A 27721-nucleotide genomic window follows, 5' to 3' on the forward strand; every position below is an offset into this window, starting at 1 on the left:
CCTTGGTTTCCTCATCTGCAAAGCCGTGAGTTGCTATGGTCTAAAAGGCAAGGCCACTTTCTTCTCGGCTGGCTGGCTTCATGTCAGGCCCTCCCAGGAGTGAACACCTGGCGCTCTAGGCACTCCCTCAGATTATAATGAGAATTTCCTCACTTTGTCTCCAGGAAGTCACCTCTTTGACGCAAGCCTGATAAATCCATGGAAGGTCAGGATACTGGCAACCAGCAGGCCGTGAGAGTTTGCTCTGCCCTCTTCCTACTTCAGAAATGCACAAGCAGTACACGTGGCCCACAGCCCTCAAGCACAGCCCCACCGTGTCAACTCTTTCAGCCCCTTCTGTCCCCCCTTCTTTCAGTCCCTTCAGCCCCTTCTGTCCCTTAAGCCCTCACTGCATCCCGTATCTTTACGAAATGGTGGGAAATATGTCAGAAAGGGGGACAGAGGATCTGAAGCAGGCTCTGCACTGACAGTGGAGAGCCCAAGGCGGGGCTTGAACTCACCAACCATGAGATCATGACGTGAGCTGAAGTCGGACGCTTAACCGGCTGAGCCACCCAGGCGCCCCAACCTTCCTTAGGTCTTAAACACAACTCTTAATGCCCTTCAAACCATTGCTCCCCTAACCTTCCCCAAAGCATAAAGTATGCATCACCGGCCTCCCAGTTGTGCCAGAGAGAAGCCTAGGGGTCTTTCTTAAACCTTTCACTTCTGCCGCACCCCAAATCCAGTCCACTTACCCGTCAGGTGAGCGTGCCCTCCCACATAGGGCTGGGCCTGCTCCCTACGGATCAGCTCCACAGTCTTCATTTAACTAAAACTGCCACTGCCCCTTGCCTGAACTACTGCAGACATCTGTAGCTCCAGCTTCCCCCTCGGCCCTCCCCCTGTCTCACCACTGCTCAGAGCCGCTGATTAAAATCTTCAAAACTGTGAACCAGACCAGATCACTCCCTTGTTCGTCATCTACCCAGAGTCTGCTCGTGAGGGCAGGAAGGAGCTCGCTCAGTGCTGTATCCCCAGTGCTGGGCTGAGGGTCTGGCACGTAGTAGGTGCTCAGTACACATAGTAGTGCTCACACATTAAGTGGGAAGAGTAACCAAGACTGGAAATCTCATGAAAGGAGATAGGGAGCTGTTCACGGTCAATAACTACATTTTTTTTTCATCTTCTTCGCACTTCGCTAAAAGCCTAACACAGTGCTTTGCACTTAGTAGGAGTTGAGCAAACATACGTATTCGGTTGACTCTCACTGAACAAGCCAAGTTTCAGAGGCTCCATGTCCTAATTAGAAAAACTCTTCTGGAGGGGATAAAGGCTGGGAGGAGGAGTTTGTCAGGAGACCCAGGTTCCCAGCTTGGCAGGATATATACAAAGGGCTCAATGGGCTCATTTGCATTTTGTTTTGCATAAATATGCAAGCCCAGTGGCTGAGCTGGTGTGTCTAAGGATGTCAAATGGCAACTGACTGCGTTTTCAAATCGGATATCTAGGATCCTACAGTCAGATTCCCACCCCAAAGAAGGTTCTTCCTCTGCCCTGGTTATGGTGAGGTACCCTGACCCTGGCTGAGCAAATGTGCTTTGACTGGGTCCTCCCTATGCCCTGGCCACTGCCAGCCGCTTCCCCCATGCTCACCCCCTACAGAGACCTTGGCAAGCCTGGCTAAGGTGTGGTGACTTCCAACAAGGCCCCGTTGACAGAGCTTAAAACAAACCTCCCTGTTCACACATGGGCCAGAGAGATGGAAAGAGCCAAGTTGGGAGACCGACTCTGACCGGCTGAGGCTACCAGTGCAGAAGAGAAGTTTCAAACAGAAAACAGCCCTAAAAAAAAAAAAAAAAAAGCATCCTTTCTGAGGCCAACATGGAGTGCTGGGAGGGCTCCGAAAGACCATGGGATTTTTTTTCTCCCCTGTTAATCCCGTTGCCCTGATTTGCATGGGATTTGCATAAACAGCACACTGTATTCAGGCAGCCCTCACTTCAAGGACCAAGATTATGGTTGAGGATTTGTCCCACCCACAGTAGTTTTGTTCAGCTTCCACTGTTTAGAAGCGCGGGGACACCTAAAATAGCTCTTTATATACTGGCCGAGGTGAAAAGGATACAAAATGATGATGGAGAAGCAGCGAGGACCGGAGTGGGGGCGGGGGGGGCGGGGGGGGGGAAGATGCGGTGTTCCCTCCTGGGAGCCAGGACTGGAGGTAGAACGGTAGGAACTTTAAAGTGGCTTCCAGTTCTGGAATTCTATAAATCTCTGCGGGGTGCCAGGCACTGAAGGGCTGGCCTCCTCGCCAAACCCTGGGATGAAACCGGGAGCAAGATGTGCTTGCTGCGGCCAGATCCAGGTTGAGCTAATATTTGTTGAAGGCTTTTCTGTGACAGCCAATGTCACGTGGGGAAAGGGAGGGGGCGTGATTCCATTGGACAAAGGAAGGGATGGGCAGGAAGGAATGTGGACTTCTTCCATTAACCTCACCACCACTGCCCTCCCAGACACTATGCAGCGATAGGCTCTTTGAAAGGCTAAGGTTCACAAACCTCCTTCGACTTCCAGCCGTCAAGCTGTACCTCGTCCTCGAATGAGAAGCAACAAACGTCTTCCCGTTGATGCTGGTCGAGAGTCGCTTTCCAGCTCCCGATGTCAGGCTCCACTCAGGGCATTTCCAAATGGGCCTCTCCACCCCCAGTTGGCTCTGCCGGTGCTGGTCTTTGAAATTTCTCGTGTTTTTTTGGCTTGAAGGAAGTTGCCTTGGCCCCAAGCTCTGTTGAGCCCACACCCAGATATCCCAACCTTAGCTTTAGCATTGTGCCAAGAAAGATCACAGAGCAAGATCATGGAACCTACTGGGCTACCTCAGATAAAATAAACAACAGGTAATAACCTTCTAGGAGCAGGTCAGGAAAACCTGCAGGACACTCATGAAGAGAGGGTGGGAACAATGTCCAAGGTCTCTGTTTCTTTCTCCCCAACGTCCTCATTATGTACACAGAGTACTAGTTGCTGATTACTGTGTGTGTAGCTGGGCACCTGATACACCCCGCCTCCGGGAGAGCCGCGTGTCCCGACAAGAGGTGGGAGGAGGGCACTGAGAGGGGCAAAAAGACTGGGACCCTAGTCCTTCCTGGTCTGGCCGCATCGAAGCACCACTCACTTTATCGTTACAAGATCATGCACGTCGCCCCGCAGCTCGTGAGCATCACGTCCAGGCAAAAAAAACTGGAACAAAGTAAAACAGACAAGCAAAAAGAAAACACTGGTGTCCAGTCCTAACCCTAAGGCTTGGAAGCTATGGAACTCACTAGGGTTTTCACTTGCCTTCCTTACAGAAGGGGGCTTTGAAAGTCCCCCCGGCCTTATCCTCACAAGAGAGCTGAGAATCACAAAGGAAATCACACAGGTGTGGATTGGGGCAGCCACTTGTCCCATATTTTCTGTCCCAGAAAAACAGACGTGGCTGAAAGTTTTTCCAACTTGTCCACCAAAACTGAATTATTCTGTTCGTTCCAAATCTGATTTCCCCTAAACAACATATGATCGGTAGCATTTTCTCCTTGCCTTTCCTTTGTGTGTTTGTTTCTTTCTTTCCCAGAGATGCGGGAAGAAAACAGCTCAGGATTCTGGAGTTTTATATCCACACAGAGCTTCTTCAGCAGCTGGCAGACTACAATACAACAATACAACAGATCTATGATGGATCAATAAGTCTATCTCATTATCACTTACGGCTTAAGGAAACGCTTGGTGGTTTGGAGACTGCGAATTAGATTTTCTCAAAGGGAGTATGATTTGGGCTTCATATGGTCTTGAGACATCCAAGAACCAAACTCAGCTTGTAAAGATGGGAAACAGAAAGTTCTGTTCCCATTTTCGATGTCGATCTCCTATCAGACTCTGATGCTCATGGATTACTTAGCCTAAATTTAATCAATTTTGATAACTTTAGTTTTCCTGCTTCCCTTCTGTATTTTTTCCTTTTTTTTTTTTTTCCAAAATTAACCCAGAGGCTCAAAAGTTTGAGGAAAATTTCCCAATGCGTTTTAGCTGGTTTCTGGTTTAAAACGCAGTTTTCTTCTGAAATCCTTGAATTTCCACTGCAGGATAAACAACATACCTTTAAGCCCCCTTCAGTTTACTCCAGAGGCCAATGTGCCCTGCTGATTTATTTACAGATTTTTGGGATGCTCTTCTCTCCACCATGAAATGTTGCGGAAGCCCAGGAACTAGGGACAGGGGGAGGAGGAAAAAAAAAAAAAAACATATTGTTGCAACCCCCTCCTTCTCCTTGATCATTAATTGTATCCTGCTGGGAGCTCTCCCGTGCACTCTGGGTGAGCATGTGTCAAACACATTTCCCTCTTCCCTGCACTTGCCAAGGGTGTGTTAGCCTCTTAGTGTTGGAACCCCCTCCTTGGGACATGGAGAAAGTCGGACCAGAGGAAGGAGGGGGAGGAGAAGATCACAGGCGTGCGGCAGGCCAGGGTCAGGCTCTGGGCTGGAGCCTGCGAGTTCAAACTTCCTCCATGGACAGAGGGTGGGGGTGATCAGGTCTTCTGTGGTGACCAGCTGGAGGCTGGGGAGGCAGAAGGGACCCACTACGGTGCCCGGAAGCTAGGAGGCTGCAAACTCACTTGGGGTTCTCCTTAAATGATGGGGTAGCAATCCTTTGTCTAACTCTGCCTCCACTCGTTCTGAGGCCCCCGGACAATCCCAGCAGCCAAATGTGGCTGCTTCTCCCAGCTGTTTTGAATTCTTCTGAGAGCAGGATAAGCAGAAAAATCCTTCCTGGATATTTATTTGCCCCAGAGGGCAACAAGGTACATGACCAAGGGGCCGGGAACAGTCTATCGGGCTCTATCAAGGGAAGGAACATTCACAGTCTGGGGGGCCTGGAAGCTCCACTGGGGTTTCTGCCGTTTTTGGCTCCCACGGAAGAGTCTTGCCTCTCAGAGATGCTCCCCACGCTGAAGCGTGAGACTCGGGTCGGTCTTAGCAATTCTGCTCAAGGAATTGTAGGCGTAGGGTTGTCCTCTGTCACCGGGCTTAGTCCTCTCTTCCCTTCAGCCCAGCCATGTGGAAAGTCTTCCGATTACTCTGGCAGATCACAGCTGGCTCGCAGAGAGGCTGCTTCTCCAAGACACGGGAGGACCGGCGACCTTCTCCCCCGATCAGGAGAGGCTGCCAGCCAGCTTTCATTCGGCTTCACCGTGACTTTGGCTCTTTGCAGTATCACGCATGATGCCTTCAACCCCGCATCGGTCCCATCCCCGCATTGTCCTTGGCGAAGCTGTACAACTTGCTGCAAAGCGGTCATTACTACCTGGTGCCCGTGACAGGACTACTGAGCACACAGGCTTACAGGCGGACACGACTTGACCCACACCTCATTAGCTGCAGAACCCCGTCCTCTCTGAACAGCTTGAGCTTCAGGCTACGGTCCCTGTTTATTTTTAAAGGATGGAATGAGAGGGGCCCCTGGGGGGGCTCAGTCGGTTAAGCGCCTGCCTTCTGCTCAGGTCACCATCTCCCGGTTTGTGAGCTCAAGCCTCGCATTGGGCTCTGTGCTGTCAGTGCCGAGCCCTCTTTGGATCCTCTCTCTCTCTCTGTCTCTCTTTACCCCTCCCCAGCTCATGCTCTCTGTGTCTCTCAAAAATAAATAAACCTAAAAAAGTTATTTAAAGAGAAAAGGCTGAATGAGAATATGCGTGTGAAACACAAACACTGTGAGGGCACGTGGTCTGCAAGAGATCTCATGTGTTACCGCAAAGAAAGTGAAGAACGGCAAGAGTGAGATCTGGAAGCTCATGTTGCTTGGGCCACACTCACCAGCGCCACCTCCCAGCCAGGATGCTCCCCTCCTCTGCTTTCAGGTTGTGTCCTCTCTGGGTCCCATATGTCCACGAGCCACAGACTTTTCACTATCCCATGAAAACTCAGCCCAAATGGAGACCAGGCAGAAAAAAAAAAGGAGAAGAAGAAGAAAAGAAAAAAGCCAAAGTGTGGCTCTCCGTGGACCCCTTGCTTAACTTGCGTTCGGCCCACTGCCCACTTGTGCACGAACAGGCACAGCTCTTCCTCCCGCCACGCTCAGCCCCAGCGTCTTGGATGTCCCCGCAGGCCGGCCTCTCGAACCCAAGTCACAACTGGCTCCTCGAGGCAGCCCGAGGCCCGACAGACAGCACCTGGAAAGAAAACTCTCCTCCCTGTTGAAAATGCACAGGGCCCCCTCTGCCCCGGTCCCTGCCACTCCCCCGACATTGTCCTACTACTGTTTCCGTGTAGCGCATCTGGCCAAAGCAAACAGCTCTCTGGAGCCGCTCTCCAGCAAGCAGCTGCAATTCAGAGTTGGCAGACTGTTTCAGGAAGCCTCGGCCTTCCCCCCGCTCGCCCTACGAGCTCTCCTGGAGGACACGAGAAACGCGGCCTAACCTTTTAATTAGCCCTTGCACAGAGCCTGACCCCCTCCTGTGCAGGGACTGGACCGCCCCCTCCACGCTTCCGCCGCGGTCCTCACCCATCTTCCACGTGCCGGGTGCCCAAGGACTGGGATGCGTTTCGGTCCTCTTGAGAAAAAGAAGAGTGTGCTACGCACATTGGAGGGTGGGGGCAGATATGAGGCTCACGTGTCGGAATGCGTCTTATTATCCTATAGTCATGGTTCTCTGCCTGAGTCTGCGGTTTGGGGACGGATGCGGGTCTCGAATCTGGGAATAATAGGAAAAGGAAGAATTGGAAGAACAAAGGGTGGAGGAAGATGGAGGGATGGAGAAAAGGAAGGATTTTTAGCACCTTGGTAGGTTAAGTAACGTGAAAAGCGTTTTACGTGGGTTTTCTCCTTTAAAATCTGTAAGGCCATGGATATTGATGTTCCCCATTTTATGTGTCAGACTTTGGGGATTGCTCAAGGTCACGGTTGGTAAAAGGCGGAGCCAAGGCAAGAACACGAGTCTTTGGGCTCCAGACACGGAAGCTTTCCATCACCTTCTGCTGTTGCCCAGTGGTTTGGGGATTCCTCTAGAACGTACTTACTTGGTCCCATCACGTGGAATAATGCAACCGTAGGCTCAGCTGGTCCACCAGTCTGGAATGCGTCATTTCGGCTAAGAGTGACAGTCCCTCGTTTTGGGGTTTTGAAGAGTTACTTGGCGGTGGCTCTGGTGATAGTAATGAGGGGGCGTGGCAGTGGCAGCAGGGGTGGTGGTTGTCATGGTGGATTGGTGAATGGGTAACCACAGAGTGGAAGACGGTGGGGACAGTGGCCGTATCGATGATGGTGATGCTGATGGTGGTGGTGGTGGTGGTGACAGTGGTGGTGGTGGCGGTGGTGTCGATGGTGCCTGTCGCCGTGGCAATGACGGTGATGGCACGCCCCTACTGTCCCTAGTGGTGGCAGTGAAAATGACACAAGACGTAAATAAACCAGGTAACTGGCCTTCTCTGTCTCTAAAATCCTTCCTCGTACCTCCCTCCCGTCTTCTGATGTTTTAATTTTGTAAAAAGTGGCCAGAGTTCTGAAACCTTTGTTTTTGGTAGCAGCATCTGTAAGATGATATGACAGCCTTTTTATTTATTTATCTTTGAAAGGAGGTAAGGGAAACAACTTCCCTTATTTAAATAAAACACAGAGTCCCCAAGGCCTGAAAACTGGAAGCCAAGTCTCCAGGTGGGGCGGGGGTGCTGACCAAGCAGAGCCAGGACCTCTCCTGAGTTTCCTCTTTCCCTTGCCCTCCTCTCCCTCTGACTCTCGCAGCCACGACTATGTCAGTCCAGCACCGAGTTACTGTTCAGTCTTCAGAGTTCCAGCCCAAGTGTGGCCAGCCATCTGCCCCGCTTACTTTCCCTTAGCCCCGCAGAAAGACAGAAATGTTAATGACACAAAGAGGAGATAGAGACACACAGAGAAACTGAGAAAAGAACACCAAAGGAAAATAAACAAAGAAAACACAGGAAGTTTAGCGAGCATCCAGATTACAAAGCTCATTTTTCTGAACCTTCACAGCTAGCTCATTCCCAGGCCCCCTGGCCGTGTCTCCGTCCGCAGCTTGTCTGCTGTGTTGAAGGTGCTGGGACAATTTAAGAGGATTTGCATGCTCCCCGAAGTTCCTGACTGTCTCCATGTGGAAAGGGTCCTAGCACATTCCTCTGGTCACCTTGTGCCGGTGCGACCCACACAGAGATCGCGAACCCCGGCCACCCACCCAGGGTGCTCCCGCGCAGCCCCCTTCGCCCAGATGTCCAGCAACACAGAAGTTGCCACCGACCGAAATGAGTGAACGCACCCTTTAGGGGATCGGCTCGGCCTTTGTGGTTGGCCTAACAGTGTAACAGCCTCGTAAGTGCAGAATCACTTTGCAGTGAAGTTAATTTCACCCATGAGATTACAGCGAGGCCACCTCCCAGGAAGAGGCAGGACAGAAGAGCTTGGTGCCGGGGACTGCCTTCAGCCATCTTTCTGGTTCCCTGCTGATGGCAACATTATGGACAAAAGATACAAGAACAACAGACTTAAAGCTCAAAGGAGAACAATTCAAAACTCCCTGGGGCTGCAAACTGAGTTGCTTTATTTTATTTTATTTTTTTTTAAATGTTTATTTATTTTTGAGAGAGAGAGAGACAGAGCATGAGCAGGAGGGGGCCAGAGAGAGAGAGGGAGACACAGAATCAGAAGCAGGCTCTGGGCTTTGAGCTATCAGCACAGAGCCCAATGCGGGGCTCAAACTCACGAACCGTGAGATCATGACCTGAGCCAAAGTCGGACGCTTGACTGACTGAGACACCTAGGTGCCCCCGAGTCACTTGAATAACAACTGAAATTCCTTGGGAAGACTTATGCAGCCCACTTTTCCTTTCTGTTAGTGCTGCGTCCCTGGGCAGTCTGAAGGAGATGTCTACACTTCTGACAAACAGCCAGTCCTAGCCCTGGGGGTGTCAGCCAACTCCCTAGTCAGGGATGCCCCTCCTGGGGAAGGGGATGCCAGTCTGAGGGTCCTGCAGGACCCCAAGCTCCCTCGCCCAGCTCCCCCAAACCTCACACTTTTTTTCCAGGCCCACTCCCTTTCAGCCTTCACCCAGTTGCTCCCTCTACGGCTTCTTCTAGAAACACTTTGATAAAAGGACACAAGGAAGAGAAGAGGGGAAACAACGCCTGGGAAGGATATCTGGCACATGTTTTTCTTTGCCGTTCAAGTAACAATTTCTGCCTGGTCAGTTTGGACCGCAGATTCTATTTATTTTGCTAGCCTCCTATCATATTCCCATCCCAGGGGTGGGGTGGGCTGATAGTTTCTTTCAAGGCTGTACTAAAAATTCCAGCCTCCCTCATGATTCTAGCCTACAGGATTAGCAGTGCAGGCAGCCTGTCCCTCTTTGTCGCTCACAGGATGGGGTCGCTCACAGCCTCCGGGGGGGGGGGGGGGGCGGGGGGGGGGGGGCCTTGAAGCATTTGGAGATGCGGGAGGCACAGGACATGCCCCTTCTCTCCTATCTCTCAAATGTGTTGAGGGAGGATTGCAATTGTCTCTTTTTAGCAGAAACCCCGGGACAAAACTAATTCTCCCCCAGGCCTATCACTCCCTGCTTCACAAGGATTCCTAATCTTTCTGCAGAAGTTGAGCTGTTTCCACGCCTCAGCCCCCAGCCGCCCCTGTGGTTTTTCTCCGTCCCTCCTGAGTGAGGCTGGAGTTTGCAGGGAGGGAAGACGAAGACGGGGGCTCGAAGGGTTAAGTTAGCCTGGCTTTGGAAGAAGAACAACGGCATTCCCCTGATCCCAGATGGAGAATACTGAATAACTCCCTTGGGCAAGTCAGCATGTTTGGTTATCTTGGAGTGCGTACTGGGGCTAACTCATCCTGGCCAGTCCTTCCGGATGCAGCCTTGCTCAGAATCAAGCCTTATACAGGAGTGTTATTCCCCGGGGCTGCCTCCTCCCCGGCTGATAAAGAGTTTCATCATGGATGATTCAAGAGGTTGAGATTCAAGCTCTGGAGATAGCTAATGAGGCCTCCAGCGCCCAGCTGACCTCACTTTCAAGCTGTTGACAGGTTCAGTCAGGCTGGCCAAACAGCATCCCAACGACGCCAAGACAAATGATCTCCAGCGCCTGCACCCCTCCATGTCTCCAAGTCCTCCTCCTGGATTGCTGTCCACCTCCAAGACGCCCCGTGGACCCTCTCCAGATGGCCCTTGCTCCACAGGCAGATGAGTAGGCCCAGGTGGGTCAGGCCGATTCTGCTCTCCAAGCCCACATCACGGGCTGCCCAGAGCTTGACGTGGATCCTCATGGACCCTTCTTACTTCCTCCCAAATTCTCCTTCCGACTCGGTCTGTTAGGGGCCTGGGTAGGTGTTTTTTTGCATCTTGGACCACTTTAAAAAGCATGCAGTAGGCCGAGTCTTCTTGTGGACAGAGACTTGAAAGTAGGTGAGGGACACACACACACACACACACACATATGCACACACACACACACACACACACACACACCAGCAGCCCAGCCTGTGCTCCAGCCAGGGCTAGGATGGGAAACGGAGGCCTCCTTCTCAACCACATGGCCAGTGGCACTGAGAGCCCCCAGATCCTGGGAATGGTCACCTCCTCAGATCCTGAGTAGGGGACTGAAAGAAGACAGACGGCAAGGCTGCACCGGTATCCACATGGTGGGTGCCAGACAGACTGGCCCAGGACACAGCATTTTCTCCATAACTTCTAGAGTTAAGCATCGCTTTGGAAACATTGGAAGGGACGGAAAGTCCTGGGGTGTGTGAGGAGGGACCATACCCCTCCCCTCCACCCCACACAGCCAACTCTTGGGGGCCAGGGCTCAAACTAATATGCAACTTGGGCTGTGTCCATACTGGGCTCAAAGCTGAGGCTGAAAAGGCTCCAATCCTCGTGTGGCAATTCAGTCCACCGAGTTAGACCCAGGGGCGTCAGTAATAATAACAAACCACACTCCCTGACTGTTGCGTGATAACTTTGTCCTTCTTGAAATGCTTTTCCTGTACATTGTCTGATCCTCATGGCATGTCTGTGAGTTCTATATTGTTATCCCTCTCTCCTTTACAGGGGAAGAAATTTGGGATAGTGATGAGCAGAATGAGGACACTAACCTTGGACCTTTGACCCCAGATCCTTGGCTTCTCCCTTGAAGAACGCATTTAATTGTACTTGGAAATGGATAATACTTTACAGCAACGTGAGGAATTGAAGACTGATAGGCACAATGATGAGATTAACAAAGACAAGGTAACAAGAGAGTGGAAAACATTTTCCTTTTAAGAATTTTTTTTAATTGGGGTGCCTGGGTAGCTCAGTCCGTTGGGCATCCAACCTCGGCTCAGGCCATGATCTCGAGGTTGGTGAGTTCGAGCCCCACGTCAGGCTCCGTGCTGACAGCTTGGGGCCTGGAGCCTGCTTTGGATTCCATGTCTCCTTCTCTCTCTGCCCCTCCCTCGTGTCTCTCAGAAATAATAAATGAATAAACTTAAAAAAAAAGAATTTTTTAAATTGCTTTACTTCAGCATGGTGGAAATTTAACTATTCATTACTTTATGCATTTAGTCCATGGTTATTGTATAAAAATGTTTAAATACTGATTAAAAAAAAAGAAAAAACTAACGGTGCCTGGGTGGCTCAGTCGGTTGAGTATCCAACTGACTCTTGAGTTCCGCTCAGGTCATAATCTCAAGGTCGTGAGATCGAGCCCCACATTGGGCTTTAAGCTGGGTACGGAGCCTGCTTAAGATTCTCTCCCTCTCTCTCTCTCTCTCTCTCTCTCCCTCCACTGCTTGGTTTGTGCTCTTTCTCTTGAAAAAAAGAAAAAAAAAGAAAATAGAAATCACTAATTTCAGTTCCAGCAACGGGATGTATGTACGTAGATACATACATATCCTTGTCCAGTTGAGTTGTTCTTTGTGCATATAATTATTAATTATAAAGATCATATATTAATAAGTATTAATTATGTATTTCTATCTCCACATGCCTTCATTTTTACTTAGAAAACCTAGAAAAATTCTGGAACTATGTGTCCATGTCAGTAAATAAATCCATATGATTTTTTAATGATTTCCTAGTGTTTCATTGTATTGATATTATTGGACACTGAACATTGTTTTCATTTTTTTATAATTGCAAATCATGCTGTAAAGAAACCTCTTAGGCACACATCTTTGTGCAGCTGTCTGATTATTTCCTCAAGATGAATTCCTGGAAATGGAAGAACTTGGTTAAAACACACCTTCAAGGTTTTGGATGTATGTTGCCAAAAAGTGTGCCTTTTTGTAATCCCAGCAGCCACATCTGGGGGTTGGAAGGCTTAGTCAGAGAACGTGTAAGCAGGAGACAATGGCTGGAGTGGGGAGGGGGGGTCAGAGTGCAAGCCGTGTTTGCGGGGGACCTTGGGTGACATTAAGTAAAGACTGGACTTTGATTTATAAGGATTAAAGACTTACATTTGAGCAGAGATGGACTTGGCCAGAAATGGCAAAAACAGAAGGAGAAACTGACCCAGCATAGAGCCCTGGTGCAGGTGGGGAAAAATGGAGTACTGAGATGGTCTGCATCCATGTGAAAGAGAGACAGAGTGGGAAGTGAGGGGGGGAGGGAAGGGGAGAAGAAGGAGAAGAGAAAGAAGGAGGCGGAGGAGAAAGAGAGGGAGTAGGAAAGTGAGGGGGTTGAGAGTCATGTCATATGTGGGAGTAAAGATGATACAAAGCTTTTGAATCTGAGCATTGGGAGGGATGCTAGCAACGCTCCAAGAAAATGGGGGGAAATTTTAAGGGAAAGTCAAATTTGTTTGGAATGATTTGATGGTCCACATCCATGCAAAGCTGTCTCTCAGAGCTGGCTGCTTAGGAGGGTGACCTGGTTTAGAGGCAGGTTTAGAGCCAGACTCCGAGTTCACAGTTAAGGCTGCAGGAGTAGGTGACACTGCAAGAAGTGAAGAGAAGTATAAAGAAAGGACCAAGGACAGATCCAACTTCAACTGGAGGAAAGAAAAGAGCCAAAAAAGATGGTCAAGATGAGTCAATAGAGAGGAAGAAAGAGGACATGGAACCTTGGCCTATGGGGCCCTAAGAGGAGAGATTTAGAGGAGGGGTAGTTGAACATGATGCAGAGAAGTCACCCAGAAAAACATGGAGAAGGAGCCATTCATTCGACCCCACTGGTGAGCTCCTCATGGAATAAGAGAGAAGGCATCACTCAACTGGCCACGAGTCTGGGAGGAGCTCGGTCTGAGCCTTTGCTAAGGGCAAAGATGGGAGTGAAACAAAACAGAGTTCATCGGGCCATGAGCAAGAGGAACCTTATAGGCTGAGTCCAACCAGGAATGTTCCCACCCTTCAAAGCCTGATTGAGGGGATGGTGTGGGGGAGCAGTCTTTTTTGTGAATTATCTAAATGAATGCATAGCATATAGGAGGGGCACTCAATGAAACAGTATGCACAACTCATGCTCTGTTTAAGGCAGTGGTACCGTGGTAGCCCAATCACTCTTTGTTTTTTTAACATAGAATTCCAACCCAGAAAAAGAAAGGGAGCATCCTATTCCATATTATGGGCAAAATTTCCTCCCTCTTCATTCCACAAAATAGTAAAGGTCTTTGGGCTGACACAAATGCCACCCTCCCTCTTAAAGCAAAAGTCTCAGTTACAAAAACAAAACAAAACAAAACACATTATTCTCCCGGAGAAGCTGGGCATTCTGTTGTGATCCCCATGCCTTGGTTCTCTCTGGAGGCAGTTCCCTCCGTTATGTCCCTCCACCCCCATTTTCAGAAGGCGGGGGGCATCCCGTCAGCTGAATCCCTTCTGCTCTGCTTGCCTCCTCCAGGACTCAATTGAGGGCACACACCAGGCAGAACAAAACAGTGGCAATTGATGACAAATGGGCTGAGCTGCCCCCACATCCCCCTCCCCATTCCCTGTTACCATGGAGACACCAGCCAGCTGAAGCCAAGAGATCAGGAAATATCCATAAAGGACAGTCTGGTGAACACAGGTGTTTAGGGAATCAATATGAGCCAACAAGAACCTTTAGTCTATTGAGGGTTGGAGGGGGACTGGGGACTAAGTAACACAGGTGGGCTTTGTCCTTGGGACCAGGAGCCTCTCTTCTCGCCAGTGAGAGTTGCATCGTTCTGATACATGTTGATGCCATACATGGAAAGCTCTAGTTGTTTTCAGTGCCCATTTCTTCTTCCCTTTTCTACTTCACCCACAAGTCTGAATAATGGATACATGCACAAGAAGCCTTGAAACCTGGCAGAATATTTAGAAGACTTGGTCACTGGAACCTCCTTCAATCACTTTGGAAAATAGACGGGACCTGTATACCCACAAAAGATTCTCCCCACTCTCTCCTGTTGGGAGAAACAGTAAACACCTCCTCGAAACTGACAGACAGAAAGGCATCTTTTTAAAAGATATTGTGGTTTATCCTTCGCTATTAGTTTTCTGTATAACAGGAAGCTAACAGTCAAATATTAACTGGAGCTGTATCACAGCTCAGTAGGTCTAGTGGACATTACTTACCCCAAACTGTCATCAAACATAAAAATGGGAGGAAAGAACCTTCTCAGGTACTCCTACTTAAAAAAAAAAAAAATGTAAATAGAATGTTCCTACTTAGGTACTTTGAACGCAGTCATCCGCATTGTTCTAATTCTAGGCACCTGCCATGATTCTTATAACAAGATGCTCACAGCACTCACCTCTGCAGCTGGAGGACAGATTGAGCCGATTGTTCTAGACTTTCACATTGCTTTGTCACTGCAGTAGCCGTGAGGATCAAGACCAGGATTTTTGCAGTTGGTTTTGTGGAGCATGAGTTGCCAAAAAACTGGCAGGGTTCACTGCTTGCAGAAGGTACTCAAAACATGCTGGTTGGTTGAACACTGGAAAATTCTAAGCCTCGCTATACTAGAAATTACAGCTGAATCCCTAAGAGTTCTTTTTCCTCCATTGTATAATCCCATTGCATGGGATTTAAATAGAGATTGACTCCACCCAGCTGCAGGGTCAGATCAATCAACGATTTGATTCTGATCCTCCTGCCACAATGTTTGGTTGAGGTGAATGAAGTCTATGCCAATCAACACACAGCATTTTCCTGAGTCCTGAGGGAAACTTTGCCAGGACTTTTGAGAGAGTAAGTTCTTAACTGTGTCAGGAAGAACCACCAAAGCCTCGCTCCTGGACAACATTGAAGATGACAATCCTAGAGCTTTAAACATTTTGCCACCCTGAAGGAAATTGGCCTGAAGATAAAGACGGCAGCAATGAAGACAGAGCAAGGTCAAAATAAAACCAGTCCTGATGACTTAATCTGTTGGATCAAACCAACCGTGAATTCCACTTTATCCATTCTTTTTTCCAATGGGCTAGGCCAATAAATCCCTTCTGTTGTTTAAGCCAGTTTGAGATGGGCTGTCTTTTTGTTTACTTGTTTTCTTTCCAAAACAAAGAGTCCTAATAAATTGTTTAAAATGTTTTAATTTAAAAATTTTTTAATTGTTTAAAAATTTCTAAAAGTGACAAACAACCTAACCAACATACTTACCAAAACTGTCATCTGTTTGACAATTTTGCCCTTAATGAACAAAAACAAGTTTTGAAGATCTGAAGTCTGAGATTACAAATGAAATCTCCTCTTTGGGGAGGTACAAACTGGTGAATAACCAAACTGTGTCACCAGCTTGTGCTGTCCAAGGTATCCAAGCACAGTCCACTCTTGACAGTTCTTGTTAAAAGGTGGGGGAAAAGTCAGGGGAGACAGCGAACATTTTGTAGTGCACTGTATGTTCTACGAAAAGCAGATCCATTTTTATATGTAGCTAAAGCTAATATTTAAATGAATTTGCATTCTCTGAGCATTAACGTGGACCATTGTGAAGAATGATGTTGCAAGTGCTCAAGCATTCCAGAAACCGATAAGGAATTTGAATTAGAAATGAATAATATAATATGTCGATAATCCCAACGCCAGTTGCTGAGAAAGACTTTTAGGCATTCTATTGGAATTAAACTATTTGTCATGTAGCTGAAAAGAACATGTTAACTCATCAATGGTCTGCAAGAAGGACCCCCTAATTACTCTGACCAGATACACAAGGGAAAGTACTGAGAAGTTAATGCCAAATACTCTTTTTGGAGACTTAGTGATTTACTGGCTGTATTCTGCTAATCCAAGGATGAAGCTGTTCTTTGTTCTTTGACTCCCCACAACTGCAGTTAAGAAAATAGGAGAAGCTCAAGAAATAATGGACAGATGGATGGATGGATGGATAGATGGATGGATGGATGTAAGGCTGATGGGTGGAGCTCTCCATGAAAAGAACACTGATCCACACCACATCATCGAGTCTGAAACATTCCTTCCAAAGGCGGGAACCCATCTCTAATTCTGTGATTGCTGGTCCAAAAGACATTCTTCAATAGCATCCATCCACACCCAAGTTCTGTAATCTTCACCACTTCAGGTATCTCAGCAAATCTGATGATGGAAAACTACCTCTTGTGTCTCAGCCTTGCAGGGCCTTAGCATCCAACTAACACATACACCTCTTTCTCTTTTTTTTCCTTCTCAAATGAGGACTTACATGTGCCTTAGAGTCATTGAATTCCAACCAAACTGTCGACTCCTCAAACTCTGTTAATAGAAACACCATTTGCTTCACCAAAGCCCCAGATTAGGAAATCATAATTGTTCCTCACTTCCTACTTGGCCCCCATATGCAACTTATAAGCCCTGAAGAGCCCACCTGCTCATTGGTTTTCACCTTGCCCCCTCCTTTCTTCGTCTACCCCCACCTCCTACTTCAGGTTCTCATTAATGTGTCACTTAAACAATGTAATTGCATCTTATTTGATCTCATTTCTGGCCCCCCTCTCATGCTTTTCTATCTTATCCATCACTAGAAAATACGATACTGTTCCAAAAGAACCACCCTTTTCCCCCCCAATTGAAGCATTACACAAGATGGAAAAAAGCAAGGTTTCTTCACATAAAGCTGGAACAGGGGTAGAGGAGCAGGTGATGCATTGCCCTCCATGACAGTCCCTTGGTAGCCCTGTGACACCCTACAGCTGAAGCCTCCCTCCTGCTGCTGCCACTGGTACCTTCCAGGAAAAGGCTGCTGAACAGATGCTGAGAGCATAGAACTTCAGATTGTCAAAGAGTGCGGTGTCCTTTCATCCTCACTGGCCTAGGATCCCTTCTAGAGCCTTGAAGCAATAGGAAGTATTCCTTTTTCCCCATCTCTGGATCTCATAGTGTCAACCAGATATACACCATTTCTGACTCTGAGCTGATTTTTTCTACAGAGAATCAGGCTTGTGTTTGGGACAAGGCTAGGGAATGATCACCATTCTGTTGGCAAGTTACCCTTGTCTCCTCATCTCTTTCCCAGGGACCAAAACAATCCTATCATACCCCTCCAGATAGACAGATTGAAAGGGATATGTAATTTATATATTTACATATATTTATATCAAATTTAAATTACGTGTACACACACACACACACACACACACACACTCCTGGGAGTTTCACCGACCCACCAATTTATCAGATACGACCAGTAGTGGGCTATTGCTTTAGTCCGTGTTTATAAACATGTGTTTTCCCAGGGGAGACTTAGAGGTCATAGTCAACATTTCACTCCCCTCTTTCAGTATCTAGTTAACCGGTTCTGTTGAGATTACCCTCTAAATATCTCTCATGTCTGTCACCTCCGGCCATCTCCATTGTTCATCACCCTACTTTAGGCCCTCATCATCTAATGCTTGCACTGGTGCAGTAGCCTTCTGATAGACCTCTCCACCTCCCAAATCATCCCCTTCCTTTCCATTTGCTCTTCCCATTATAGTTGGAAAATATATACATGGCCATTTTTTTTACTCCTCAGCTTAAAACTTTTCAGTGGTTCCTTTTGGTCTAGAGGTAAAAAGTCAACCGTATTCGTAACCCGGTCCTGCTTCCGTAGTGGTTTCCTGTACAACTGTCTTCCCAGTTGTACACTCTTCCCACTCTTTTGAGCTGTGGTTAAGTCCCCCTATCTGCATTTGGGGGGCTTCAGAAGACACAGGTCCCATGGCCAGAACTGCTCAGTCCTGAATGGGCATTCGGTCATTGTTGGGTCAATGAGTTTTCTCACCGGGAATTCTATGCCATGTCCGACCGGAGAAGGCTTCCCACCTATGCTGTCTGCTATGCTTCACGCTAACCTGCTTTGAGACAGAATGGTGGAGCCAGCACACACGGGAAGTGAGAAGTGACGCCAGCGAGGGGGGACTGACCACAATCAAACCTCTGGTGCTAGCTGCTCCCCTCCGCGGGCAGGTGCATCGCTGTGCGACTCTTCCCGGGATCCCATGAGCTACCCCAGCATTCTTCCTTTCAGCTCTCTTTTGACGCGTGCTAATCGGAATTGGGCTTCCACGTCTGCAGCCAACCGTCCTAGCTATGCAGCCCCCCTTACAGGTCAGCCCCTGGAGCCCAGGGCTGTGACTTTGTCATCTCTGCTACCCTCAATGCCCATTCAGCGCTGGCACTCAAAGCTTGTGGAACGAAGAACCGATCTGGTGCCGAATAGAAGTTTCTAGGGCTGCCTTGTTAGCTCATCACCAAAGAGAAGATTAAGAACGATTTAATTCAAGAGACACCTACAGCATTCACCTCTTCCGTGCTTCCTGGAGTAGCCACACCTTCTCTCCCGGAGAAAGTTTCCGGTATCACGGCGACCACAGCAGTGGTGATGCCTACCACCGCCCTGCGCATGCGCAACCCCGTGCTATCCTCCCGGCAATCCAGCTGGGTGGCGCTCTCATCAGGACCATCTCCACGTGTACAGCTGGACATACGGAGGCCCAGAGAGAGGAAACGACTGGCCCGATGTCCGTGACCTTGCAGCCCCACGGGGTTCTGCTGGACTCCAAAGCCAGTGCTCCTACCAGTTTCCCGCCTTGCCTTCTCGTCGGATTTCCCGAACGGATTGGCTCTGTGTTTAGACCAGAAGAATCCCCAGAGCGTGAGCCTGTGTTTCAGATGGTGCCAGGGGTGGGAAGAAATCCCCGCGAGCACCCTCGGAGAGGCGAATGGTCATGTTCTGTGCCGCAGTCAGACCGGGCCGCCGGTACAGCTAGCAGAGTGAGACCGCACGGGGCCGGGGACACTTGATTTTCCAAGAGTGTCCCAGGTGTGGGACACAAGGCGCCCCTCCCGCAGTCAGCACGTCCCCTCCCTCCGCAGAAAGGTGATTTGAACAGCTGACACACTGCGGAAAGCGCAGACGACACATCGCAGAAGGAGCGGACGAGACAGGGGCCCCCGAGGTGGGTAACGAAGAGTTAAGGCTGCAGCTGCCAGTGCGTGTGCTGTGGAGTTATGTTCAAACTGTTCCCACTGGAGACCGAGTCAGCTGTCATCAGAGAACAAAGAATCCCCCAGAGCCGCTCAAGTTATGTCACACCCGGGAAGCCCTGAGAGCTCCCTGATTAGGATTTCTAAATCAGCCCCATCGAGGCCTGAAGCACAAAGCTGCGGAACAATACGCCGGCCACATTCACACAGTCCCAGTCCGGCCTGGCTGCCCGCCTCCCCGCCACCGCCCCTCCCACGGGGCCTCAGAGGCCACTTCACGTCCATTGGGAAAATCCTGTGCCATCGAAAGCCCCCCCGCGGCTGCGTCCAGAGAGCTTCGGCCGCAGGGGGGTGGCGGTGGGGGTGGGGGGCTTTGTCGCGCGGGGTCTCTGCTTGCCGTCAGGGGCAGGGGCTGTTCTTCAGGTGTGTCTTTGGCGGCATAAAGAGGGATCTGGTGCAAGGACTGGGGGGGGTGGGGGGGCACCCTGCAGGCACAGCAGAGGCCTCAATCTGGGAGCGCAGATTTTGCTGTTCGTGTTTCATTCCATGCAGGTCTAGGTGACCAGGGCTTAGTGCTGGAACCCTGGGATCCCCACCCTGGACGCTCAGCCCCAAGCCTGAGAAGGCCTCTCAGATACCAGTGAGCCATGGGCCATGGCGTGGGCCATGACCGCTGGCCAGAAGATTTCTTATTATCCGCAGACACTGCGGTGAGGCGAGGCAGTAGGTCTCCAAAGCACCTTGAATTCGGAGTTTTGACTTAACGCCCATGTAAGGATATTCATAAAATCGTTCCGGTTGTGAGTGCTATTGAAACTTCTTTTGTTCAATGTAAATGCTTTAAGAACACCAAACTGTTACAACCTTGAATTGCATAGATTTTAAAATTCTGGGATAAAAAAAAAAAAAAAAAAAAAAAAAAAAGGCGGCCAAAAAAACTAAATTCTGAGGATTCTTGGTTTTCAATCAAACATTTTTCCTTTTTAGGGGCACCGGGGTGGCTCAGTCGGTTGAGAGTCTGACTTCGGCTCAGGTCATGATCTCACAGCTTGTGAGTTCAAGCCCCACGTCGGGCTCTGTGCTGACAGCTCAGAGCCTGGAGCTTCGGATTCTGTGTCTTCCTCTCTCTCTCTCTGCCCCTCCCCCTCTCCCGCTCACGCTCTGTCTCTGTCTGTCTCAAATATAAATAAACATTAAAAACTTAAAAAAAAAATTTTTTTTTTCCTTTTTTTCCTACCAAGAGTCAAAGTCATTGCCTGGGACTGCCTTTTACTTCCAGGTGTCATGGGGTCATTAACAAGGAGGATTTGGGGAGCTTGAGCTCTGAGGGGAGCCTGAAGCCGTGCCTGGGGGTTCTGGCCGTCCCCTCCTCTGTCTGTGCCTGCGTCAGCCCTGGAATCTGTGGGTTAGCTCCGTGAGAGGCTCCGACACTTACGAGCCCACCTGGAGCCAGGCCTGGGGGAAGCTGTGCCCCACATTCTCCCGCCACACCTCTTTCCACCGACTGGAGTCACAAGGGGATACACTTGCATCATCAGGTCCCCGCGCCACTTTTCCGAAGGAGATCGTGGAGGAAGGCATGGCTGGACTCCCAGACCACCTCTCATCCAGCCGTGAGATCTGAAAGCCAGAGCGAAAAGGATCACAGTCCTTTGCGGCAGAGCGGTTCAAATAAGTTCTGTTATCAAATGCAGACGCTCCTTAAGGAAGCAGAGTGCATCCCGCAGGTGAGCAGACCAAATGTGCCATAGCTCCAGGACTTTCTCAGAAGTGTCTATCTAGGGTGGCACAGCCCATCAGAGTCCAGACCCAGCCAACACCCTGGTAGCGGTAACGCCTGCCGATACAGGACCCTTCTTACGTGTTCAGCGTTGCTTACAATTGGTGCCGTAGCATTGATGCCTGTTGTGGTGAGGAGACATAAATAGCACATAGAGCAAAACACTGACAGAGTCACAATTTGAGCCCAGGTCCGTCTGCCCCCAGGACCACGTCACTGAGTTTCCTGGACTCCTTCCCCTCAATTGTGTGCCATCTAAATGGAAAAGTCTTTGATGCAACACACTTCCCCTTTCTCCTTCTGTCCTCTCGCTGCTCCGGATGGTTGGAAGGAGCCAGAAGCGTCACCGCCAGGGGACAGGCTTCCCGGGGGTGGCGGGAAGGGCAAGGGTGCAGTAGCCAGCCCAGTCAGGTGAGGCAGTGGTTCTGCTGAGCACCTTAGGCCAATCACCTACCCTCTCTGAGCCTCAGTGTCTTCCTGTGGGAAAGTCTGGAGGTGGCACCGATCTCACTGATGGCTTGGGGATCCACGGGAGAAACCTGCATAGAAGCGTCTGACCCATTGTATGTGTCCTTGAATGTCAGTGTCTCACCTCTTCCTTCCACGAGGATGAAGGTAGCTGTTAACCCTGATCTCAAATCACTCTGCTCTGGGTGAACAGCCTCCCCGAAACGGTGCCGCTTTCTTTGCTCTTTTTTGGACCATCGTTTATTCTCCTTTCACACCTTCTTGAATCCTGGCGGGACTGACTGACAAGAAAAGTTGCCTGAAGATGAGCCAAAGAAACAAAGAAAAAGAAGGAAAAGAAAAGAATTATGATGTGGTCGTGTAATGATGTCACCGATTCATTTTAAAACTTGGAAATAAGTAAACTGGGGTGGGGGAGTGGAAAGATGCCCCTTTGAACCTAACACATTAGGTTCAAACTGTTCTGTTTCTTTCCTAAGCTGGAGTATAAGTCTGATTTTAGCAGAAATGCCTGTGAGCTCATCACCACTGTCTCTGGATCTGAGGCAGAGACACTGAATGAGAGAAGGGGACTTGTTGAATGCAGGTCAATCTAACACTAGCGATCAAGACGGTGGTTGCGAGATGCAGTTAGCGGCCTTCCCACTTTCCTCCAAAGTCCTTTTAAGGTAGTTGTTCTGTGTATGGTGGCCTACCCAGGGTTGTCGGGCTGGAGACTGGGGGCCTTGACCGGGGAGGGCAGCACTGTGTTCTGAAGTTATTGGTATCTTCAGTGACACTTAAGATGTCTGGTGGGGGGGGCGCCTGGGTGGCTCAGTCAGTTAAGCGTCCGACTTCGGCTCAGGTCGCGATCTCGCTGTCCGTGAGTTCGAGCCCCGCGTCGGGCTCTGTGCTGACTGCTCAGAGCCTGGAGCCTGTTTCAGATTCTGTGTCTCCTCTCTCTCTGACCCTCCCCCGTTCATGCTCTGTCTCTGTCTCAAAAATAAATAAACGTTAAAAAAAAATAAAAAAGAAAAGATGTCTGGTGGGCTGAAGGAATGAGTGAAGAACGAATGAATGAATGACAAGCACATCCCAAATCAAGATTTTCTCTACCTACAACTCACTCTTGCCCAATGACATCAGAGTATTGTCAAATCCCTTTTTCTAGATTTCATTTTTAAATGTCAGCTCAGAGGCACCCGGGTGGCTCAGTCAGTTAAGTGTCCGACTCTCGATTTTGGCTCAGGTCATGATCTCACAGTTTGTGAGTTGGAGCCTCGTGTTGGGCTCCACACTGGCTGTTGGGAGCCTGCTTGGGATTCTCTCTCTCACTCTCTCTCTCTCTCTCTGCCTCTCCCCTGCGCTCTCTTTCAAAATAAATAAACTTTTTAAAAGTTTATTTAAAAAAATAAATTAAAAAATGTCAGCTCAACTCTTGAAACTAGAGAAAAAAATTTTTTAAATTTATTTTGAGGAAGAGAGGGAGAGCAGGGGAGAGGCAGAGAGAGAGGGAGAGAGAGAAAGAAGAGAGAGAGGAAGACATAGAATCCCAAGCAGGCTCCACACTGTCAGAGCAGAGCCCGATGTGGAGCTTGATCTCATGAACCATGAAATCATGATCTGAGCCAAAACCATGAGTTGGACGGTCAACCTACTGAGCCATCCAGGTGCCCCAAAACTAGAGAAACTTTCAAGTTGATGTTGGCGGATGCCAAGAAAAGACATCAAAAATGACTGACGCACCTTAATGACTGGCAGGAGAGAAGAGATGTGTTGTGCTTGGCCCGAAGCTGGGGATGGGGGGATGTGTCAAGCCTGGAAAGAAGGATGAATAACAGATCTGAGTAAGACCGGATTGTTGAAAACCCACCAGCGACATGTTCATGGTGTTGATGGGAGGTGTAGAGTTGAAGACCTCACAGGGCGAGACAATATGTGGTGTTCTTCAAAGAGCTGGGGCTTTAAAATCAGACAACAGAGAGTCCGAATTCAAGTTCTGCCACTTACTGGGTAGGAAAGTTCCATTTCCTCACCTATAAGGTATAGAAATAAGTACCTACTCTTTACACAAGGCTGTCGTGGGAAGGAGATGATACAGAATGTGTATATGGAGCCTGGCGCAAGGAGACGCTCAGCAAGGGTAAGACTATACGGTGAACTAAGGCATGGGCTGAAGGAAGCAATGGGCTGAAGGAAGCCGACCACAGCCAGGGTGCAGGGGGTTACGATCTGTGGCCATAACCACTGCTCCCTAGGTAAGAACACTAGGCTGAAAAGTGTGTCTTAATTATGACATTAAAGCCAGTAAGGGAAAGAAAGGAAACTTCTAGTAGCTCAGGGGAAATAGGAAATGGACAAATACCCAGGAAGGATCACCTGCGGGGCACTGGCTTAGCCTGGGAGAGGCCTCTCTCGTGGCCATCAGGGCCCTGGAGGCTGGGGCAGTCCACGTACAGACTGTGAAACACAGCACTCTTGCTCTAGTCGTTACTGTCTTCCTGGTCGGTACCTGTTCTCACTCCCCATTTCCCAGAACCCGGGGATTTCACATTATCTTCCTCTCCCTGATAGAAAGCCTGCTCCCCGAACATTTCATTCATTCACTGATGCCAAAGCACGGCTGACAGGTGACAATTTAAAATATAAACCCACCCCGTAGTCATTTATATTGGAAAGCTAATTAAATAAGAAAGTTGATTTAGCAAACGTTTCAGAACTCCAGTTCACTGCGAGCACCCGGGCACTGAGGATACGGAGTGGAGACAAGTGCTTTGCTCCTGCCTTAATGTCATGGTGTGCTAGCTGGGCCACCTCCCATGGCCTGACATTGGAGCACCCCAGACGTGCCCACTCCTCCAAAGGGTAAAAAACACCCTGTCCAAAGTCCCCTTCAGTGGGTTTCTCCAGCACACACGGTCCTGGGGGAGCGTGGCACTGGTTTCTTTCTGCCTGATCGTGAGTTCAGCCCGTGGGCAGAAAGAGGAAGCCAGAGACTGGAGGAAGCCAGAGACTGTTAGGAAGCCAGAGACTGGAGGTCTGGTCGTTCTTGCTCTTTCTTGCTTGCTCTGTGACCTTGGGCAAGTCAGCTTTGCTCTCTATGCTTCACTTTCTCTTCAGAAAAGCAAAGAGATCCCTTTTAGTGCCAACATTTCAGGAATTAAATGAGATGGCCATCACACTGGCTCAGAGGACCACTTTGTTCTTGTGCAAAATTATACATTAATATAATTAATATTAGATATCACCAAATAAACTATAGGATATATTATGCATCAAAAAATTATATATTAATAAAACATAATCATTTATATTTTCTATAAAATTTTATATAAATATATAATTTATATATTAATATAATTATCTGTTATAATATTATATATACACATATATACACAACACACATATATATGTATCTGTGTACTTGCCATCTTATTTAATTATATACATGCATTATGTATGTATATATATCACATATGCTCATATACATGTATATGCACACATATAGTTAAAATAGTGTTAAGGATCAATGTTCTAAATCACAGAATATCTTCTCCATAAAAAAAGGACACACACAGTGCAGTTAGATCCAGGAACATGTTCGTTGCTCTTCGGACAGTGTCGTTATTTCAGAGCTAGGCCCGGAGGGGACGTGGGGACCTGAAATCATTTCCCTGGCTCCAGTCCAAACAGGGCTCAGTGAGGACTCTTCCAGACTTACTACCCCCACGAGCACCAATTATCCCTTGTGTGTACTTGAGCATTGCTTTTTGTTTCTGGGCTGAAAGGAAATGTTGCATTTAGATAAAAATGTAAAATTAGTAAATGAATCATGGAGCATCAATATCAAAATTAATGATAATGATAATGGTGAATGACAATGAAGTTCTCTCCAGGCAGTGAGTAGAATGTTTGAAAAGAAGTTTCTGCTGCCGGTGCCAGAGACAGGCCTGGATGGGGCCATCATTCTTGGACTCACAGAATGTCCAGATTGGAAGGGAACTTAAAACTTAGCCAATTCCAAAGAGCCCAAATGTCCATCAACTGATGAATGGATAAAGATGTGGTTTATATACACAATGGAATACTACTTGGCAATGAGAAAGAATGACATCCTGCCATTTGCAGCAACGTGGATGGAACTGGAGGGTATTATGCTAAGTGAAATAAGTCAGTCAGAGAAAGACAAATATCATATGTTTTCACTCATATGTAGATCCTACGAAACTTAACAGAAGACCATGGTGGGCGGTGGGGAAGGGGGGAAAATGTTACAGAGAGGGAACGAGGCAAACCATAAGAGACTCTTAAATACAGAGAACAAAATGAGGGTTGAGGGGACGCGGGGCAGAGGGGAAAATGGGTGATAGGCATCGAGGAGGGCACTTGTTGGGATGAGCACTGGGTGTTGTATGTAAGCAATGAATCATTGGAATCTACTCCCAAAACCAAGAGCACACTGTAGACACTGTATGTTAGTTAACTTGACAATACATTATTTTAGAAAAACAAACAAACAAACACAACAACAACAACAACAAAGCAGCCAATTCCACCCCGCTTGACAGGCAAGCAGGTCGTCTGCACCCATCATCCAAATAATAGTTGATTGCCTCTCCTGACTCACAGGCAACCAGTCCAATTCACCAAGTGAACGCAGAGGAGCCGGGCCAAGCAGATTCTACCTTCGAGGGCTGGGGGATAAGGACACAGAGAGCAAGATGTGATTCCAGTTAGCAGGGGGAGCTGAGCGAGGAGGTGAAAAAGTGGAGTCTAGGCTGGGTCAGCACGGGGCCAGCGACGGTCATGGGCACAACGTTATGGCACAGCAGAAACCACGAGTGCACGCAGCAAAGCAACTCTGCAGAGGGCTTGGGAAGCAGATCTATCAGCAAAGCAGAAATGAGAGAGCATTGGCCTTTGAGATGTGAGAGCGAGCGGAGGGAGAGCCGAGCCCTCCGGGCTCACGAGGCCCAGCAGTACTGGGCTCCCAGGGCAAACCAGGTCAAGGGCAAGCAAAATCCTCTAGAGGCACCGGTAGTAAAGAAGCATGTTACTAGTTCTAAATTAAAACTGACGCCTGCAGACTGTGAGCATTTCGATAAATTACCCTTAACGTCATCCTCTCGGACTCGTTCAGTACTTGTATCGTCTTTGTGTTAGATTATAACCTCTGGAGATGAGGGGGCCATTTCTGTTTGTTTTCCATAGTACAATGACACGTTTACAACTCGGGAGTGCTTTTCTTTTTTTTAAGCATCGTATTGCAAAAATTAGATAGGATTTTATCAATTAGAAAGTGTACTGATCTTGCCTGCTCTGTCGACCCGCTTTTGACTCTTTAAACTCTATGCATGTTCCAGTTATAACAGCCCAACCTGGAAACTATCCAAATGTCCATCCACAGCAGAATGGAAAAATAAATTGTGGTATTTTCACACAATGGGATATTTTACCACAATGAGAATAAACAGTCTATGACTCTCTGCAACAATCAGACTGGATGACAGGAAGCCTGAGACAAAACCACACGTACTGCGCGATTTCATTTATATGAGGTTCGGAAATAAGCCTTGCAAGCTGATAGTGTTAAAAGTCAAGATAAGGGCTTCCCTCGGTGGGAAGGAGGGAGGAGCCACTGGAAGGAAGCCTGAAGGGGCTTCTAAATTTCTGTTTCTTAATCCCAGTGCTGGTTACAAAGGTGTGCTCGGCTCGTGAAATTCATCAAGCCGCTCGCCTTTGTAATTTGAGCACTATTCTATAGGGATATTATTATACTTCAATAAAAAAGCAAAGAACTGCATGTATGACTGTGGTAAACATAAACTAATACATAGGAAAATTTATAGATTTTACAAAGCACGTTTGACGTGAATGGTATTAGTACTCCGTACTATCGTTCTGAAACGTTGAGCCAAAGAACATCATAACAAACCACTTCATTAGAATGCTTGCTTTAGAAAACTGTGGTTTTTAACTTCAGGTTGTAAATTCTGTCCTAGGAGGTTGTTCTCAACCCATGCACCTTACTGGGAAGTAATTCATTATGACATCCCCAACTCAGCTCTAACTGGACCTTTACAAAATGTGTGCATATTTTCTTAAACCTAGAAGCAGAGCTAAAGATGTTTC

The sequence above is a fragment of the Panthera uncia genome, chromosome E1, assembly GCF_023721935.1.
Source record: "Panthera uncia isolate 11264 chromosome E1, Puncia_PCG_1.0, whole genome shotgun sequence".
NCBI classification, from domain to species: Eukaryota; Metazoa; Chordata; class Mammalia; order Carnivora; family Felidae; genus Panthera; species Panthera uncia.